This window comes from Dipodomys spectabilis, unplaced genomic scaffold (genome assembly GCF_019054845.1).
Source record: "Dipodomys spectabilis isolate Male_0828 unplaced genomic scaffold, ASM1905484v1 ptg000301l, whole genome shotgun sequence".
NCBI classification, from domain to species: domain Eukaryota; kingdom Metazoa; phylum Chordata; class Mammalia; order Rodentia; family Heteromyidae; genus Dipodomys; species Dipodomys spectabilis.
Window position 1 is genome coordinate 14,958,454 of NW_024870978.1, and position 19,996 is coordinate 14,978,449.

At 43.0% G+C, this 19,996-nt stretch overlaps 1 long non-coding RNA gene across 1 annotated transcript in view; it reads right to left on the reverse strand.

The window, feature by feature from the left end:
* Positions 1-481: 481 nt before the first annotated feature.
* LOC122127427 overlaps positions 482-19,996 on the reverse strand; it is a 78,783-nt gene continuing 59,268 nt past the window's right edge. Inside the window, exons 2-3 of the long non-coding RNA XR_006151151.1 lie at positions 15,295-15,358; positions 482-519 (exon numbers count right to left, since the gene is read on the reverse strand). This is a non-coding gene — a long non-coding RNA (uncharacterized LOC122127427). The remainder of the gene's footprint in view (positions 520-15,294; positions 15,359-19,996) is intronic.

Genomic DNA, 19,996 nt, shown 5'->3' on the forward strand with positions numbered 1-19,996 from the left:
TTGTTGTTGTTGTTGTTGTTTTGCCAGTCCTGGGGCTTAAACTCAGGGATAGAGAATTATTCCTCAGATTTTTTTTTCTCAAGGCTAACCCTCTACCACTTGATGCACAGCACCATTTCCAGTGTTTCTTTTTCTGTTTATTTGGTACTGAGGAATTGAACCCAGGTTTTCAGGCATGCTAAGCAATCACCATACCATGAAGCCACAATCCCACAGCCTTAAATGACTTTCTTAAGATGGCATTACATTTTCATTCTGTAACTATGTATCAAAATTTGGCCAGAAATTTTTGCTAGAAAAGGACATTGAACACAATACTGTGTCAAGTAAGGCTAGATGGACAATGAATAACCATCATGGTCTAGGTAGGCATAGAGGGGCTTACCTCATGGAGCTCATACAACAGACTGAGCGAGACAGCTCCTGACCCACAGCCCACCTCCAGAATGAGAGGACCACCTTGGTTCCAGCCACATGGGGACACTGGGCCACCTCCTCCAGCACCCATTCAATCAGTTCCTGAGAGAGAGAAAGAGAAAGAAGTTCAGAAATACACTTAAGGCAGGTGCTAATGGTTCAGGCCTATAACCCTAAGTACACAGGAGGCTGAGATATGAGGATCATGTTTCATAGCCAACCCGGGCAGGAACGACTGTGAGACTCTTATCTCCAAAGAACCACAAGAAAATCGGTAGTGGCCTTGTGACTCAAGTGGTAGAGTGCTAGCCTTGAGCTGAGGAGCTCGGGGACAGCCAGGCCCTGAGTTCAAGCCACACGACTGAAAAGAAGTGGATTTCCTACCACAAGAAATTACTGAATAGCACCCATTGTCCTAGGGAGCCTGACTCAGCAAGTCAGGCTGAGCTTCCTGTCATGTGGGAGTCATGTAGGTCACCCAGCTTCTCTGTGCCTCAGTTTCCACATCTGCAAAACTGAACAAAGTGAAGGATCCATTTCCCCATAGGGATACCATTAACACACACCTTTTGAGCTCTTTCCTGGTATCTTTCTGTCATATGCTCACAGAACTGCTGAGAACCGTATCTGAGGGCGGCTCACTCTGTGCCTGGCCGTGCTCCAGAGATCTCTCTGTATTAATCCCTTGTTTCCTCACAACTGTCCCATGAGGAGATTGAAGTCCAATGGTGAGGGCCCAACCTAGAGCTTAACCTGTGGTTAAGAATCGGCTACCATGGACTGAATTTGGGACAATCTATCTAAACCAATGACTGAGTGTAGCACCACATGTCTACCATCCCAACTACAGAGGACAGGGCCTGGTGGCGCACACATGTCACAGATAGGAGGACCTCGATCCAGCCCAGCCTTAGCATATACTAAGTCTCCATCTCAGAAATACCCAAGACAGAAAAGCTTGTCTTGCATGGTAGAAGACCTGACTGGCAAGCCTAAGGCATTGAGGTCAATTCCTAACATACCTAAGAACCAGAGGCCCACTACCCGAAACTCATGCCTATAATCCTAGCTACTCAGGAGGCTGTGATCTGAATGTCACAGTTCAAGATTCAAAACAGGGTTGGCCTTGACCATCAGACATCATGATGACAAGACCCGGAGTCTGACATATGTTGCTGTGCTCCATACTAGCAGGGCTCATATCCTTACTAAGTGTTGGCCATGCTCTCTGTACTCCTGGGAAGCCACCGATTGCGGGCCACTCCCAGGTCTTCCCAAGCACCCCACTGCCAACTACCAGACCCGAGAGTACACAGCTCCAGGTAAAAGAGATCCCTTATTCTTGTACTTTAAATGTGCTGAGTCCCCTTCAAGCGTCTCACCCTTCCAGGCCCCCAGACTTCAGCGGTGAAGCCCATGCACCCCCCTTCAAAGATAGCAGATAGAAGTTACCAAAACATCCAGCCTCCTTGTTACAACCCACTTCTACACATGCACGTGCACGCACCCACCCACCCACCCACCCACACACACACACACACACACACACACGTCCAGACCAGTGACAACACTCATCCATGCAGCACCTGTAATTTGCCAACTTATTACTCACTTCAGTACAGTCAGGCCGTACAAGGAGAAAGATGATCTCTCTGTCTCTCTCTCTATGTCTCTCTCTGTCTCTCTGTCTGTCTGTCTGTCTCTGTCTCTCTGTCTCTTTCATTGTCTCTCTCAGTCTCTCCCTGTCTCTTTGTCTCTCTGTCTCTCCATCTCTCTGTCTGTCTGTTTGTCTGTCTGTCTGTCTGTCTGTCTGTCTCTCTCGCTCTCTCGCTCTCTCTCTCTCTCTCTCTCACACACACACACACACACACATATGGATTCAGAGCAGTGCCTCTCCTGAGTTTGTTGGAGACCAGATGGACCGGGAGCACCAGCAGAAGCTGGCAGAGCTGGAAAATGTGATCAGCCTATGAGAACTGTTGACAGCTGGGGGGGGGGGGAGGAGATAGGCCGGGTGTATGTGTGTGTGTGTGGGGGGGGGGGGTGTTCCTCCCAGATATTCACCTTCTGTTCTGACCCCCTGCACCCTTACCTCCCTACTGGGCTTTTCTGGGACCCTCTTCAGTTGAAAAGGGTGACCAAGCACAGAAGACAAGGGCTCACATAGCAAGGGGGTCCTATCATCTGCATCCAACACCCCCACCCCCACGAAAAGACACCAGAAGGCAGGTGTGGATGTGTTGTTCCCCTCTGACTAAAGCCACCAAGTTCCAAGCAGGGAGAGGAAGAGTGCAGATGTGCAGCTCTGTGGCTCCCACTGCTCCAAGTCAGGGGCTCCGTGGCGCCCAGTCCTCACCCAATCCTGCATCTCCCCTTTTCCTCGGGTCAACACCCATCTCCACCTTGGGATGCATTTGGCCAGAATGCGGGGCACCAGGGAGGTGTGGGTCTGGGTGAGGAGGGGGGAAAAGGGGAATATGGGGTGGCAGGGAGGGCCTGCATGGCAGCCACTCAGATGTGCTGCAGGAAGAAGTTGTTGGCAGCTGCTCTGGCGAGCAGCGATGGCAGAGGCATGGTGGACACTCAGGTCCGGAACAGAGTACAGGGTGGCCAGGAACAGATCAGAGCCGCAAGCCAGCCAGTGGTGCACTATTGCACAATTGCCTGAGGACTACAAGAGACACCACAGGTCTGAGCAGGCAGCACAAGGTTTGAAATGCTGCACCGTGGGGAAGGGTAGTAGAAGGCTGAGGCACGGGCGGGCATGTGCTGGGGCTGAGCAAGGCCTCTTCTCCAAGGCCTCAAGTCTCTTGCTCACCACTCAGTCACCTCTACCTTCCTCAACTCCTGGTAGTGGTGTCAACCAACAGAGGGAATCCCAGTGCTACAGGGCAGAATGTAATGTGAGTGTGGCCACCATTCTTGTATCCCATTGAACAGAAAGAACCATGAAAGAATGGGGGTCTGGATCCTGTGATCCAGGCAGAATGGGTGGAGTCAAGATGACAGCAGTGCCTTGTCCAATCCAGTTGGAGACAAGAGGGAGACATGCTTTAGCGGGATGGCTGCACAGATTGTTCTGTATGTCTGTTTGTTGCCACTCTTGGACCTTCAACTCAGGATATAGGCACAGTCCGTGAGCTGCTCTTGCTCAAGGCTACCCCTCTACCACTGGAGCCACACAGCTCTTTTTCTGGTTTTGTTGGCACAATTGGACAGGGGTCTCAACAACTTTCATGCCTAGGATAACTTTCACCATGATCCTCCTGTCACAGCCTTGTAAGTATGAAGGAGGACTGCTGAGAGCCACTGGTGCCTGCCTAATCATTGGTCTTGCTGATATTCTTGGACAGATCGGTGAGTTCCCTATCCTCGGGTTTAATTGGTAGGAGCTGGAGCCCACAGTTTGAATCTTGGTCCTGCCACCTCCAAATGGCAAAATATCCTAAGAAACTCATTCCTATCCATATGATTACCAATGGAATGTGATGTATGTCATGATTGAATGGGCAGTTTTTGAATGATTCTAGGATAAAATTTTACACAATTACATTATGGTACACTGATCGATTTTAATGAATACTTTATGAAGCATTTAAAAATTACATTCATTAAATGGAGGCATAATGAAATACCTAAAAATTGGACGTCACATAGTATAAAGGTGGCATTTTTTTCTGCCAGGAATGGGATGTGAACTCATGGTCTGGGTAACACTGTTGGACTGTGTGGGAAGGGGAAGCTTGCCTCCTTGAAGTCAAGAAATTCAAGTCTGTTCCTTAGGCATGAAATCAATCCCCACCACTAGAAAGCATCCTATTTGTGTACATTTTAAATATGTGATTAATGTTTACACACATATGTTGACTTCATAGTGCGTTCAGTGTAATTATTCATTTTATTTTTTTATTCATGTATTGACTATTCATTTTATTGAGTATTATGACACATAGAACATTGATTACATAGGATATAGGTCTGCATATGTATTCCACTTCATACCTGACACCCAGGAGTTTCACATAAAAGGAAAACGTGTCACCATCAACTTCTTACTCCATGATTCATATTTTAGAATTCCTGGCATCTGAACTCACAGCCTCCGAGGCCCAATTCATGAATGGTTGAGTGTCAGCATGCCATTCTGGGGAAAATTGAGCTGACAGGCAGTTCCTAGGACCTGAGATCGAGCCCCAGTGGTTGACAAAATAAGAATAGATTGACACACAGATGGTAGTATGCTAATAAATAAATAAATCTATATATATATATATATATACATATATATATATATATATATATATATATATTTATAGAGTGCCAGAGATGTCTATCCGATATTCAGTTATATAGACTACATTCCTACCAATTCTTGGGTATTTATTATGCCTCCATGTAATTAATGTTATTGTTTTCATCCTTAACAAACTATTAAGTAAATCAATCAGGGTGCTGAAATTATTGCATTACTGTAAGCAATAGTATTCTTTTAATACTTAATAAACATTAAATAAAATCAGTTTCCTGAAATCATGCTGTCTAATTTTGTAGGAGCATCATTCACAATCAACTCATTCAACCGTAACATTGATATCATTCCACTGTTATTCCTATGGATGGGAACGAATCTCTTAGAAGCTCCTGCCATTGGTTGGTGTCAGGAGGGGCATTCAAAATCAGGGCCTACATTGCCATCTGGGTCTATGACTTCCCAAATAGTCTGCCAAACTTTAGCAATGCAAGGTGAAGTACCTTTGCAACAGTGTCATTCAGACTCAGGAGGGTCATGGTGCAAAAGAAGAAAAGGTAAAAAAGCCATCTCGCTGCATTTCTTCTATGCATTTTTTTCCCACACAAGGCCGGGGGATCTAGGATCCCAGAATCAACTGTGGGTCCAGTGGCTGCACCCTACCATTGGGTGATCGAAGCTGAGGCAGAGTTGCCACGACCTGAGTTCAAACCCCTTCTTGAGCCAAAAATAATATTAAAAGAAATTAGCTCCCTGGCTTGCAATTCAACCCGTTTTTTCTGCCAGGCTTTGGATTTGAACTCAGGGTCTGGGTAAATGTGCAGCTCTGTGGAAGAAGGGGAAGCTCACCATACTTGAAGATAAGAAAGTCAGGCTTGTACTCTAAGCCTAAATTCAAGCCTCAGCCCTGGAAAAGATACTATTTATATACATTGTAAAGACAGGATTTGTACCTATGGATGTTCAGTCCATACACATTTGGGGTGGTTGTTCCTTGTATTTTTTGTTTTCTTCATTTATTTACTGTTGATTTTACTATGATGACACCCATTCCGTTTATTACATTGATGACATGCTATCACATGGCATCTAGATTTGTAGACATGTTCTCCAGCATGCCTGACACCCTGGACTCTCAGAGAAAAAAAATTCACACTCGGCTTCTTACAACATTATCCAATTGTTGGTAGTGCTGGGATCTGAACTCAGGGCTTAGCAGGACCAATTTGTGAAAAGTTCAAGGTGAACACACCAGCCTGTGAGCAACTAAGGAGTTAGGCCATTCCCAGGATACGACATTGACCCCCAGGGTGGGCCACGGTAGTCATAAATTCATTTTTTAAACATAGGATCTATATTTATATACATGTGTGGACAGCATCTTGCCTTTGGTGTACTTCTACTTATTTTCTGTCTTATCCATGGAAGTATTCTGTATTTTACTGAGCATGGTGACAGATATAACAGTGCTTACATGGATGACAACCTATTGCCATGGATATAGGGTTTCCTATGCATTCTCCATCATAGCTGAGACCCAGGACTTTCACAGGACAGGTGAATCGATGGGCTTCTCACATCAGGATTCATCATTTGGCAGTGTTTTGATTTGAACTCAGAGCCTTGCAGTCCCAATTGGGGAAAGGGTCTAGGTAAGGACACCAGGCTAGGAGTAAGGAAGGAGGTAGGCCATTCCCAGGACCTGACATTGAGACCCAATGAGGGGCAGATATTCATAAATTCATAATTTAAATGTTTACATACATGTGTGGACAGCATCTTGCATTCAGTGCACTTCTTCTCCTTATTTTGTCTCTAATTCATGGGCGTATTGTGTATTTTACTGAGTATGTTGACAGCTATAACTGTGCTTACCTGGAAGACAACCTGTTCCCAAGGTTATAGGTTTGTCTATGCATTCCCATCCTAGTTGAGACCCGTGACTTTCACAGGAGAGGAGAGGAAAACATGTGCAATGACTGGCTTCTGACGACAGAATGACTCTTTTTTTTTTGAAGGGGGGTCTGGTCATGGGGCCTGAACTCTGGGCCTCGGCGCTGTCCCTCAGCTCTTCAGCTCAAGGCTAGCGCTCTACCACGTGAGCCACTTCTGGCTTTTTTTCTTTTTGCTTATGTGGTGCTGAGGAATCGAATCCAGGGCCTCATGCATGCAAGGCAAGCGCTCTACCACTGAGCCACCTTCCCAGCTTAGCTGTCAGGTGGTTCCCAGGTGCTGAGATTGAGCCCCAGGTCTGGCCAAAACAGCAATACATGGATAAGCAGAGGGTGGTATACAAATAAATATATATTGTTAAGGAATTCAAGAGCCATCTATCTATGATTAAATGACATTTACTACGTTCCTACCAAATCTTAGGTATTTATTATATTGATTATTGAAATAATATTCTTTTCATGCTTAATAGACTATTAATGAAGATCAATCAGCATCCTAGGATTATTGCATCCAATTTTAGACTAGACAAATGCATGAACTATTCTTTCAATCGGTATTCTTATGCATAGGAACGAGTCTCTTGTGATCTCTTGCCATTGGTTGGTGTCAGGACCAGGATTCGAACCCAGGGCCTATGTTGACTTGTTGGCTTATGGCTTCCCTGATAGCCTGCCAGCCATCAGCACTGGCAGGCCAGGTCCACTTTTCAACTGTGTCATTCAGACCCACGATGGTCACTGTGCAAAGAAAAAATTGTAAAACCCCAAGCCCTCTACAGCTCCCCACTTTTTGTGCTGTTCCACTTTTTTTTCTTCCTGCAAGCCCTCTGGGCCTAAGCCCGGGATTGGCTATGGGTCCCGAGACTGCACCCCAGCCTTGGGAGATCAAAGCTGAGGCAGAGTTGCCACGACCTGAGTTCAAGCCCCGTGGTTGCTTTAATTAATTAACTACATTTTTAAAAAGAAGATTCCCTGATTTGGAATTTCTGCCAGTTTTCTTTCGTAGCCTGGGATTTAAACTCAGGGTCTTGATAAATCCGTAGCAATGTGAGGGAAGGTACACAGTTGCCACTACTTGAGTTCAAACCCCATGCCAAACCAAAAATAAATAATTAAGTCACTGCTCAGCAGGGAAATGTAGTTGTGGAGGTAGGAAATAAGGGGTGGTAGGGGGAAAACAAAGGAGGAGGCAACAATGCTCCATAGGAAATGTACTCATTACTTTGCTAATGCAACTGTGAGCCCTCTGTACAACATTTTTACAATAAAAAACTTACAAAAATAATGGAGTGCTCAAGAAGCACTTTGGGGGTAAGGGAAGGAGGTCTGAATAGCTGTACCAAATTCTACACTGATATTTTTTAACGTTCAGTATGGAACTGAATAAACATAACTGCTTCCATTACAAATATTAAGTCACTGTCTCAGTACTGGGACTAGTATTTCTGCCATCGATGGGATTTGTGTTCACCATCCTGGTAACTCTTTTACACCATTTGTGAAGGCGAAACTCACTGTCTTTGAGGAAAAGAAATTCAAGCTAGTGTTCCCAGGGCCTGAATTAAGGCCCTGCAATGGAAAAAATATTTGTATACATGTGTAATATATGATATATAGGTACATATATATGTTTATTTCATATTATGATTGATTTTGTATTAATTTTATTTTTATTTTATTCATTTTGTTTATTGTATTTAGTACTATTATACACATACTATTTATTATGTTTTGTACATCTAATATAAAATTATACAAAATGATTTAGGACACTGACTCTTTTATATTAATACTTATTAAGTGTTGAAACATGATACATAATTAAATGGAGGCATTTGTCATAGCCATCCCATATTTGGAGTCTATCCCCAGTATGAGCTTTATCATATTTATCTTTGGACAACTTCCTATAGGGATTTCGTTAGATGATTTATACTCAGAAGACTTTTTTTGAGAATAGGCAAGTGGAGGAATAAAATTGTAAGGTTGGGGCTGGGAATGTGGCTTAGTGGTAGAGAGCTTGCTCAACATGCATGAAACCAGAGTTTGAATCCTCATTGCCACATACTCAGAAAAATCCAGAAGCTGTGGAATGGCTCAAGTGGTACAGTAGTAGGCTTGAGAAAAAAGAGCTCAGAGACAGTACCCAGCCCTAAGTTCAAGCCCCAGGTCTGGGGAAAGCAATAGGCCAGATTCCGGTGGCTCTCACCTGGAACGCTATCTTCTCAGGGGTCTGAGATCTGAAGACCACAGTTTGAAACCAGCCTAGGGAAATAAAGCCTGTTAGACTCTTAACTCCAATGAACCACCAAAAGATTCTGGTTCTCTGGTGGTTTATTGAAGATAAGAGTCTCACAGACTTTCCTGCTCAGCCAGCTTAAATGACGATCTCCTGAGGAGGCTTCAAGTGGCTTTCCTCAGGGATTCACTGAAGAGCCACTCCACACAAACCCTAAGTATAAATCTCGAGAGGTACTAGGGAAAAAAGGAAACATGAAAATTCTACGAGTGTGTTCTAGATATTAAGGTTGGAGACTCAAAACACTCATAATTATTAGATCATTTTATAGGGAAAAGGAGTAATGCCTACAGTATGAGGATTGCTCCAGCTTTCAGTCCTCTCATCCTGAGACAGTAAATTCACAGCAGCTCAATGCTAAGTGACAGAACTGGAATGTCCTGTGGTTATTTGCTCCCAAATCCTGTGACACTCATTTCTCAATTTTGGACTCAAACCAGATGGTAAGACCAGATGTTAAGATTAAGAGAGAAAATAAACATTGGGTACTTTACTTATACATTCGAACCATTGGAATGACCCTGTTAAGAAGTCAGATTGTCAAGAGTAAAAAATGAAGAAGAAAAGAAAGAAGGTACCAGTGGCTGCTGACTGTAATCCCAGCTCCTCAGGAGGCTAAGATGTAGAGAATCTTAGTTTGAATCCAGCCAATGTAGGAAAGTCCATGGCAAAGGTTTTTCTAAGAGATCACAGAAAAAAACAGAAGTGAGGCTGTCAAGCTTAATGCACTACCCTTGAGCAAAAGGAGCTCAGGGCCAACGCCTAAGCTCATAGTTCAACATCAGGACCTGGCCCCTCAAAAAGAGCCTGTACTTCCATGTCTTTGTCTATGTATGGATATATTCCTGTAGGTGAAGCTCCCGAGTAACTATGATGAATGGCACCAACCTAGGAAATTTGTATTCAATATAATGAGTTCATAACACAGAGACTTCCTTCAAGACAGTGCATGTTCTGGGGCTCACCTCACTGTTCCCAGTGTAGCCTGAGGGATTCTCTGCATCTCAGGACTGCTGCAAAAAGTCTCTCTCATTGTGTGGACAAGCATACAAAAGGCCTCACTCCTGTACAACTAGGTAACAAACAACTCCAACCGAGCCAGTTAGTGAGGATGAGTGTAGGTGGACTCTGAAGGTCAGGGAAAAAGTCCTCTTTGTACCCCAAGCTATCTCTCTCCCCAGTGCTCTGTTTTAACAGGAAGCCTTCATTTGTGCCACCTTCCATGGCTGGCCAAGTTCTGTGCACTTATCCTGCCTTTGTGAGACTATATTCTGGTGTTCAGATACAGTGCTCAGTATCATTCAGGAGTCCTTCAGGCAGAGAACTAGGGCACTGAACATAATGAAATGTTTCATTGCTGGCAAGGATGGGCCTATGAAGCCTCTCCTAGTTTTCTGGAAGCTTTAGAAATCCAAGTTCATGTCTGATATCACAAAGCTTCCTGTCATCTAGGGCTGGTGAAGATCAACAAGTTTTGAAACCTTTGATCTCTCCTAGTTGAGCCCTGGGTAGCTAGGTTTTGGGGTTGAACACAGGGCCTGGGTGCTGACCATGAGCTCAGTGCAGAAGCCCAGTGCTTTACCATTTTGTGTAACAACATTACTTCTGGTCTGTGAATGTGTGTGTGTGTGTGTGTGTGTGTGTGCGTGTGTGCTGGTGTGTGTGTATTCATGCTCACACATACATGAGTCCTGGAGGTTGGACTCAGGGCCTGAGCACTGTACCTAGTTTCTCTTGTAGAAGGATATCCCTCTCCCAGTTGAGCCACAGAGCCACGTCAGACATTTTCTAGTGATGTGGTCCTAAGAAATCAAGGCCAGGGTTTCATATATGCAAAGCACTCTACCCCTAAGGCACATTCCGAGCCCTCTACTTCAGTTTTGTTAGTTTATTTCTGTCTTTTTTATTGTTGTTGTTGTTGTCAGTTGTAAGAGTTGAAGTCTGGGCCTGGGTGTTGTCTCTGAGCTTTTCAGCTCAAGTCTTGTGCTCTACCACTTGAGCAACAGCGCCACTTCAGGTTTTCTGGTGGTCCATTGGAGCTAAGTGTCTCAAGGACTTTCCTGCCCACGCTAGCTTTGAACGATGATCGTCAGATCTCATCCTCCTGAGTAGCTAGGATGACAGGCATGAGCAACAAGCACGCAGCTTCCACTTCAGGTGATTAGTGGTGAATGGGAGATAATAGTCTCATGGGACCTTTCGTGTCTGGGATAGTTTAGAACCCAGATCCTCAGATCTCAGCTTCCTGAGAAGGCAGGATGATAGACTTCAGCTACCAACCCCTTGGCCACGACCTTTGCTGCAAGGGGGTCCATGGCTCCACGTTGTGGAATGCTAGCCATGAGCCCAATAGGTAAGGGTCATCGCCTAAACCCCACGTTCAAGGTTCATGATGGAGAAAAAACAGAACGAAACAATTGTCTGCAGGAGATAACTCATAGTCTTCAGTAATACATAATTTCGTCCCTGCCATGGGGACCTATCTGAGCCCTAATATTCTTGTCTGCATAATCATTGCAGTTGTGGAGCTCTTATAAGGACAAGATGTAAAAATGCACCCGGGGAAGGACACAACACATGGTACTCTTTGCACACAGCATCTTATGAAAGACTCAGCACCCAGCACCCAATGTCGGACTCAGCACACTGCATCCTCTGAAGGACTCATCACATAGCACCCTGTGCAGGACTCAGAACGGAGCACCTTATGAAGGACTCAGCACAGAGCTCTATTCCACAAGCTGTCATTAGAGTTAGAGTGCTTTCATCAGTATCACCATTTTTTGAGGAACATTTCACAAACCACACAATTTCATATCTAATGGTTTAGTGGGGTGTTTTTATTTGGGGATGGAGGTTACCCCTGGGGGTTGAGCTCAAAGCATGGGGATAATGTTCTAATAACATTTGCTCAAGGCTAGAGCTCTACCACTTGGACTCACATTTTGCAGTGTCTCGCAGACTTCCTGTCAGGACTGGGTTTTAAAGCCTCCAAGCAGCTAGGATGATAGGCATATGCCACGAAGACATGGGTAACCCGTGGAGCTGGGTTACAGAGGTTTACATGTGGATAAGTCATGTTAGGTGGCAGCTGTCAGCACCAGACTCCTAGCTTGCTCAGTTATGAGGTATTTTTAGTTCTCTCCTTCTATAATTGCAGTTAGAACATCCTACTGTTTTTTTTCATCAGTCCTGGGGCTTGAGTAAGAGCTTAGACACTCTCCCTAAGCGTTTGTGCTCAAAGCTAGCACTCAATTGATTCAAAGGCAATAGAACTCCTGGGTTTTCTGTTTATGTGGCACTGAGGAATCGAACCCAGGGCTTCATGCTTACTAAGTGAGCACTCAACCACTGAGCTCCAGGAGTGAACGAGGTATAAATAGAGATTGTTGTATATAAATAGTATATACACAAAAAGAGATTTCTGCATATTATTACATTATAGATATTACTACCAATTATTAAGTATTAAATTATATCTCCATTTAATGATGTGTCCCAGTTAACAAATAATAAAGCATTAATTAATAATTACTCAATATCCTATTATTTTATCATATATGTACATATATCCATACATATTTCATATTTCATAGACTAAGGCTGATATATTATTAAATTCTGCACCATGTGCTGCTACCAATTATTAGTTATTTAATTATGTCTCCATGTAATATTTGTTTTGTTAATGCTTAATAAAATATTAATTAAACTTAATGCACATCCTATACCTACTGTGTCTAATTTTTATTCTAGAATAATTCACTACTAATTCAATCTCTTTATCATTTATTGTATTGACAATTCTTCCACCTATGATATTTTTTACCGTCATTACATCCTATTACATAGTATATAGATTTGCACCCAAATTATACATCCTACCTGACACTGAGCACTTTCACAGAAAGGAAAACTTATGAGTCATGCTCGAGTTCTCCCTCCACGATTATATTTTTGGCAGTGCTGGGATCTAAACTCAGGGCCTAGAAGGCTCAGTTTATGAATGAGTGAATGCCATCGCAGCAGCCTCTAGCCAATTCAGCTGCCAGGCAGTGCCCAAGCCCTGAGATGGAGCCCCATATGTTGACTGCAAATTGCGCTTAGTGTAGTTACTCATTTTATTTTTTGTTTTATTCATTAACCATTTATTTTATTGACTGCTATAATACATGGAATTTTTACTATATTTATTACATAGATTATACATTTGTCTATGTATGAAACTTCACACCTGACACCCAGGACTTTCACAGAAAAGGAAACCATGTGTCACCATGGAATTCTTACTGCACGATTCAATTTTTGTAAGTGGTGGCATCGGAACTCACAGCCTACAAGGCCCAATTCATGAATGGGTGAGTGTCAGTATGCCAGCCTGGGGCATATGGAGCTGACAAGCAGTTCCCTGCACCTGAGATCCAGCCCAAAGGATAGACAAAATAACAGACTGACATGTAGATGATAGTACACAAATACATATAGATCATTATAGAGTGCCAGAGATTTCTATATATTATTCAGTTATATTGGCTACATTCCTACCAATTATTTTTTATTATGTGTCCATGTAATTAATATGGTTGTTTTCATCCTTAATGAATTATTAATTAAATCAACCATTGCCCCGAAACTATTGTGTCCCGGTAATTAATAGTATTCTTTCAATGTGTCAAAAATATTCATTAAATCCGTTGGCCTCCTAAAATCACTCTCTACTTTTATCATTAGTATCATTCAAGAACAACTAAGTCAACCTTGACATTCATAACCTTCCATCGGTATTCCTATGAATATGAACTAGAATATTAGGATCTCCCTCTATTGGTAGGGGTCAGGACCCAGCTTCAAACACAGGGCCTATGTTGTTGTGTTGGCCTATGGCTTCCCTGGAAGCCCACCAGCCTTCAGCAATATCAGGTTACCAACATTTTTCAGCCGTGTCATTCAGACCCAGGATGGTCACCTTGAAAAGAAAACAAATGTAAAACCAGAAGCCATCAGCAAGTTGCCGGGTTTTTTTTCTGTGTCATTTTATTTATTTTTTCCTGTCACCCTTTGAGGTCCAGAAACCCAGGTACTGCTGTGGGTCCAGTAGTTGCAACCCAGCCTACAGTGATCAAAGCTGAGGCAGATTGCCACGCCCTGACTTCAAGCCCTGTGCTTGACAAAGTAAAAATACCTCCCTACTTACCTACATATACATATATATATATATATATGTATATACATACATACATACACACATACATACATACATACATTAAAAATATTTAAAAAATTATGAGGCTCCTTGGCTTGGAATTCATGCCTTTTTTCTGCCAGGCCTGGGATTTGAACTCAGGGTTGGGATAAATCTGCAGCACTGTGGGGGAAGGGAAAGCTCACAGTGCTGGAAAACAAAAAAGACAGGCCAGTTCCCAGGAGCTGAATTCAAGCCCTAGCACTCGACAAAATAATATTCGTATACATTTTAAATACATGATTTCTATTTATATGCACATGTTTAATGCATACATTTTATTTTGTGTTTTATTTAATTATCATATATTTTAGAGAGTATGATTACATGTATAAATTTTTTTTATATCCTATCACATAGGACATAGATTTGCCTATGTATTATACATCATTCCTGAAACCCAGGACTTTCACTTACAAGGAAAACAAGCGGGACAATTGGCTTCTTCCACCAGGATTAAGTTTTTGGCAGTTTTGTGATTTGAACTCTGGGCCTAGAAGGCCCACTTCATGAATGGGTTAATGTTAGTACACCAGTCTGATGCCAGTTGAGTTGTCGGGAAAATTTGAGGACCTGAGATCAAGCCCTAGGATTGGCCAATATATAAACAGATAGATGTGTAGATTGCAGTGCGTGTATATGTGTATTTACATATGTATATGCATCTATAAATAAATTTATATATTGTTCCTATAGATAGGAATGAGTAGGTGGCAGTCCCAGGTTCGAACTCAGGGCCTAGGTTTCTGGGTTGGGCTCAAGCTTCACTGACAGCCCACCATCCTTCTGCTCTGCAAGGTCACATACAATTTTCAAGCCGAGTCATTGAGGCCCAGGATGGTAACAGTACAAAGGTAACAAAGGTAAAACTGTTGTGTAAAACTTCCTGGTTTAGTTTTTCCTCCTCTGTCTTGGTTGTTTTTTTTGTTTGTTTGTTTGTTTTTTGGCCAGAGCTGGGAGTTGAACTCAGGGCCTAGGAACCCCGGATCATCTGTGGGTGTAAAACCTGCGCCCCAGACTAGGGTAATCAAGGCTGAGGCAGAGTTATGACGACCTGAGTTCAAGCCCTGTGCCTGCCCCCCAAAAATGTGAAAGTCCTGGTTAGGAATTTGGGCCATTTTATCAGCCATACCTGGGATTTGAACTCAGGGACTGAATAACTCCATTGTGCTCTGGTTGAAGTGGAAGCTAACCTCCTGGAAGAAAAAAAAATTCAGGATCAATTCCCAGGGCGTGAATTCCAGCCCCAGAAATGGAAAAAATAATATTCATATACATGTATAATATATATCATATATATGTATTTGTATATATATTACACTTTTTACCTAGGACACAATATTTCCACAGAAAGGAAAACAGGTCAACATTGGCTTCTTACTCTACCTATTGCCTTCAGCATTGCTGAGATTTGAACTCAGGGACTGGAATGCCCAATTCATCAAGGGGTCAGTGTAAGCATAGCAGCCTCAAACAAATTCACCGCCAGGCAGTTCCCAGGACCTTAATTCTAGCCCCAGGAGTGGCCAATATATAAATAGATAGGTGTGTAAATTGCTACAAATGCATATACATCTCTCTATATATGTATATTCCACTGAATAAATAAATATTTACTTGCACTCTAAATGTTCTTAGAGTTCCTGAGCTATAGAAGAAGGAAAGAAACATCATTAACCCATCCTGGGTTCAAATGAAGTTCTCAGAATCCAAGCCCTAGCCCTGTTAGCAGGATGAACTCCAGTGTAACACTGAATTTGAAGGACAGAAAACAGTTGCAAAAGCCAGGCTAGATAAGGAGACCAAGGCCTGCAGGATTAGGAGGCAGAATGTACACACTCAACAAGGACGTGAGTTGCAAAACCACTTCATTCATTCCAGGCACAGCCAGCAATGAAGGGAAACCTGAATTATTTGTTAGAGTTACACCAGGGTCATGCTTTTCTCAGCCTCTTCAAACAATGACTAATAAAGCTTCCTTCCTCAGGTGAAGGGAGCCTCAGGCTATCATTAGGTTACCAATAGAGAGCCAATTTAGTGGGGGAGAGGCGAAGATCAGAGTAGAAAATCCCTGATCTCTGATATAAGGGAGTAGTTTTTTGACTCCATCTGGCAGATATGAAGGCCCTTCTTTTACCTTTGCCAGTCCATTCTCCTTCCTTCATTCTCCACATCATTAATGCAAATCCCCAGTTCAAGGAGAGGCATGGTTATTTCTCTTCTGTCTCCAAGCAGCTGAATTAGAGCCTGGCTCTGCCCTCTTGTCTCTGGGGCCTTTGGTTACCTGAAAAGTGGGGAAAAGACAGTTTTCCTCCTCTGTGGTTGTGTGAAGGCGATGCTGGTGGCCTGACACATTGCAGAAGGCCTCATTACTGGGAATTGTTCCCTTCTTTCCTGCTGATGTCCAAGACCAGATACATGTACCATTTTTCTGTCTGTCTATCTATCTATCTATCTATCTATCTATCTATCTATCTATCTATCTATCTATCTATCTATCTATCTATCTATCTATCTATCTATCTATCTATCTATCTATCTATCTATCTATCTATCTATCTATCTATCTATCTATCTATCTAATCTACCTACCTACCTATCTATCTATCTATCTATCTATCTATCTATCTATCTATCTATCTATCTCTCTCTATCTATCTATCTATCTAATCTATCTATGTATCTATGTAACTATGTATCTATCTACCTACCTATCTATCTATCTATCTATCTATCTATCTATCTATCTATCTATCTATCTATCTATCTATCTATCTGCGTATCTATCTATCTATCTGCCTACCTACCTACCTACCTACCCACCTACCTACCAACCTACCTACCTACCACCTTAGCTATCTCTTTGATAATTCTTGGGCTGAAGTCAAGGCCTGAGCACTGTCTCTAACACTCTACTACTTGAGCCACAGGACCAATTCTGGCTTTTATCTGTGTATGTGCTACTGAGGAATCGAACCCAGGACTTTTTGCATGCTAGGCAAACACTCTCTCACTAATCCACATTCCCTGCCCCCTCATCTTTTTTCTTAAAGTTAGTTTTACATAAGTATGCTAGCATTTTACATCGCCAGGTGTATTTTTGGAACACAGGTTATTCCTATGAACCCCGATCTATTCTTCCCCTGCCTGATTTGCGACAGTTCCTGCATTGGCCTCATAATAAAATGTAAATAAAGGCTGCTGAGAGCTTTAGTGTGCATCATATAAGGACACAGGCCTGGAATCTGAGAAGAGAAAAACGATGGGGCTGAAATGAACAGAATGATGCATTATGCGCAATGAGCATATCTGAAAAATAAATCAGTAAATAAAAGCAGAAGCATTGCATACAGCCTGTTTGCACTCAGGGAGGTAATATACACTTGTTAGTAGGGCATTAATACATAAACTTGGACTTTCCTTTTTGAAATTTTTTTGGTAGCCATCCCATGGCTTAAACTCAGTGTGTGATACCTTCCTCAGCTGTTTTGCTCAAGGCTGAGGCTCTACCACTGCCACAACTCCACTGCCAGCCATCAGGTCGTTCACTGAACATAAGCGCCTCCCAGGCTTTCCTGCCTGGTCTGGCCTGTATCTCTTATTTGGCCTTCTCTTTCAAAGCTGAAGCTCTACCCTCTAGGCCACTGCTCCACTTCTGGTTTTCTGGTGGTTTATTGGAGACAAGAGTCCCACAGACTTTCCTGCTAGGGCTGGCTTTCAATCATGATCTCCTGAGGAGGCTTCAAGTGGTTTTCCTCAGGGATTCACCTAGGAGCCACTCCACACAAATCTTTCATCTAAATCTCGAGAGGTATTAGAGAAAAATGGAAACAGGAAGATGCTTCTAGTGTGTTCTAGATACTTAAGGTTGGAGACACAAAACACATAATTATTAGATCACTTTCTAGGCAAAAGGAGCAATGCAGACAGTATGAGCATCGTTCTAGCTTTCGGTCCTCATACCCTGAGACAGTAAATTAACTGCATCTCAATGCTAAGTGACAGAACTGGCATGTCTTGTGGACATGCTCATAAATCTTGTGACACTCAATTCTCACTTTTGGTTTCAAACCTATGACCAGAGGGGATGATGAGTAAAGAAAATCCTTCTCAGAGAATGTAGCTATAAAGAACAATGGGTAGTTGACTTATAAGTCTAAACCATTGGAATGACCCTATTAAGAAGTCAGATTGTCCAGATTACAAAACGAAGGAGAAAAGAAAGAAGGTGCCAGTGTCTGCTGACTGTAATCCGTGCTCCTCAGGAGGCTAAGATGTAGAGAATCTGAGTTTGAATCCAGCCAGCATGGGAAAGTCCATGGCACTATTATTTCATAGAGATCACAGAAAAACTTAGAAGTGGGGTTGTGCCTCCAACTTAATGCACTACCCTTGAGCAAAAGGAGCTCAGGTACAAGGCCTAGGCTCATAGTTCAAACCTTGGCCTTGGACCTGCCCCCTCAAAAAGAACCTGCACCTCCATGTCTTTGTGTATGTATAGATACATTCCTATAAGTGAAGCTCCCGTGTAGCTATGATAAATGGCACCAAGATAGGAAATTTGTATTCAATACAATGAGTTCATAACACAGAGATTGCTTTTATGACATTACATATTCCAGGGCTCCCCTCACTGCTCCTATTGTAGCCTGAGGGTTTCTCTGCATCCCAGGCCAGCTGGAAGAAGTCTTTTTCATTGTCTGGACAGGCACACAGAAGGCCTCACTCCTGTAGAGCTGTGTATCAAACAACTCCATCTGGGCCAATTAGTGAGGAGGAGTGTGGGCGAGCTCTGAAGGTCAGGAGAAAAAGTCCTCTTTGTACAACAAGCTATCTCTCTTCCCAGTGCTCTTTTTTGACAGGAAGCCTTCATTTGTACCAACTCCCATGGCAGGCAAAATTCTGTGCACTCATCTTGCCTTTGTGAGACTATATTCCAGGGCTCAGATACAGTGCTCAATATAATTCAGGAGTCCTTCTGGCAGACAACTAGGGCACTGAACCTAATGAAATATTCCATTGAGGGCAATGATGGGCCGATGATGCCTTTTCTAGTTTTCTGGAAGCTTTGGAAATCCAAGCACATGTTGGATATCACAAAGCTTCCAGTCATCTAGGGCTGGTAAAGCTCATCAGATTTTGAAACCTTTGACCTCTCCTAGTTTGGCCCTGGGTGACTAGGTTTTAGGGTTGAACACAGGGCCTGGGTGCTGGCAATGAGCTCAGAACAGAAGTCTAGTGCTTTACCATTTTGTGTCACAGCTTCACTTCTGCTTTCTCTCTCTCTCTCTCTCTCTCTCTCTCTCTCTCTCTCTCTCTCTCTCTCTCTCTCTCTCTCTCTCTCTCTCTCTCTCTCTCTCTCTCTCTCTCTCTCTCTCTCTCTCTCTCTCTCTCTCTCTCTCTCTGTGTATGCATATTATAGTCCTGGAGCTTGAACTCAGGACATGAGCACTGTACCTAGTTTCTCTTCTACAAGGATTGCCCTTTCCTACTTGAACCACAGAGGCACTTCAGGCTTTTCCCTAGTGATGTGGTCCTGAGAAATCAAGGCCAGGGTTTCATATATGCAAAGCACTATACCCCTAAGGCACATTCCCAGCCCTCTACTTCAGTTTGTTAGTGTGTATCTATTTTTTTTTTATTATTGCCGGTTGTAGGAGTAGAAAACTGGGCCTCGGGCTGTCTCTGAGCTCTTCAGCTCAAATCTTGTTGTTCTACCACTTGAGCCACAGAGCCACTTCTGGTTTTCTTGCGGTTCATTGGAGCTAAGTGTCTCAAGGACTTTCTTTCCCAGGCTAGCTTTGAGCCATGATCCTCAGATCTCATCCTCCTGA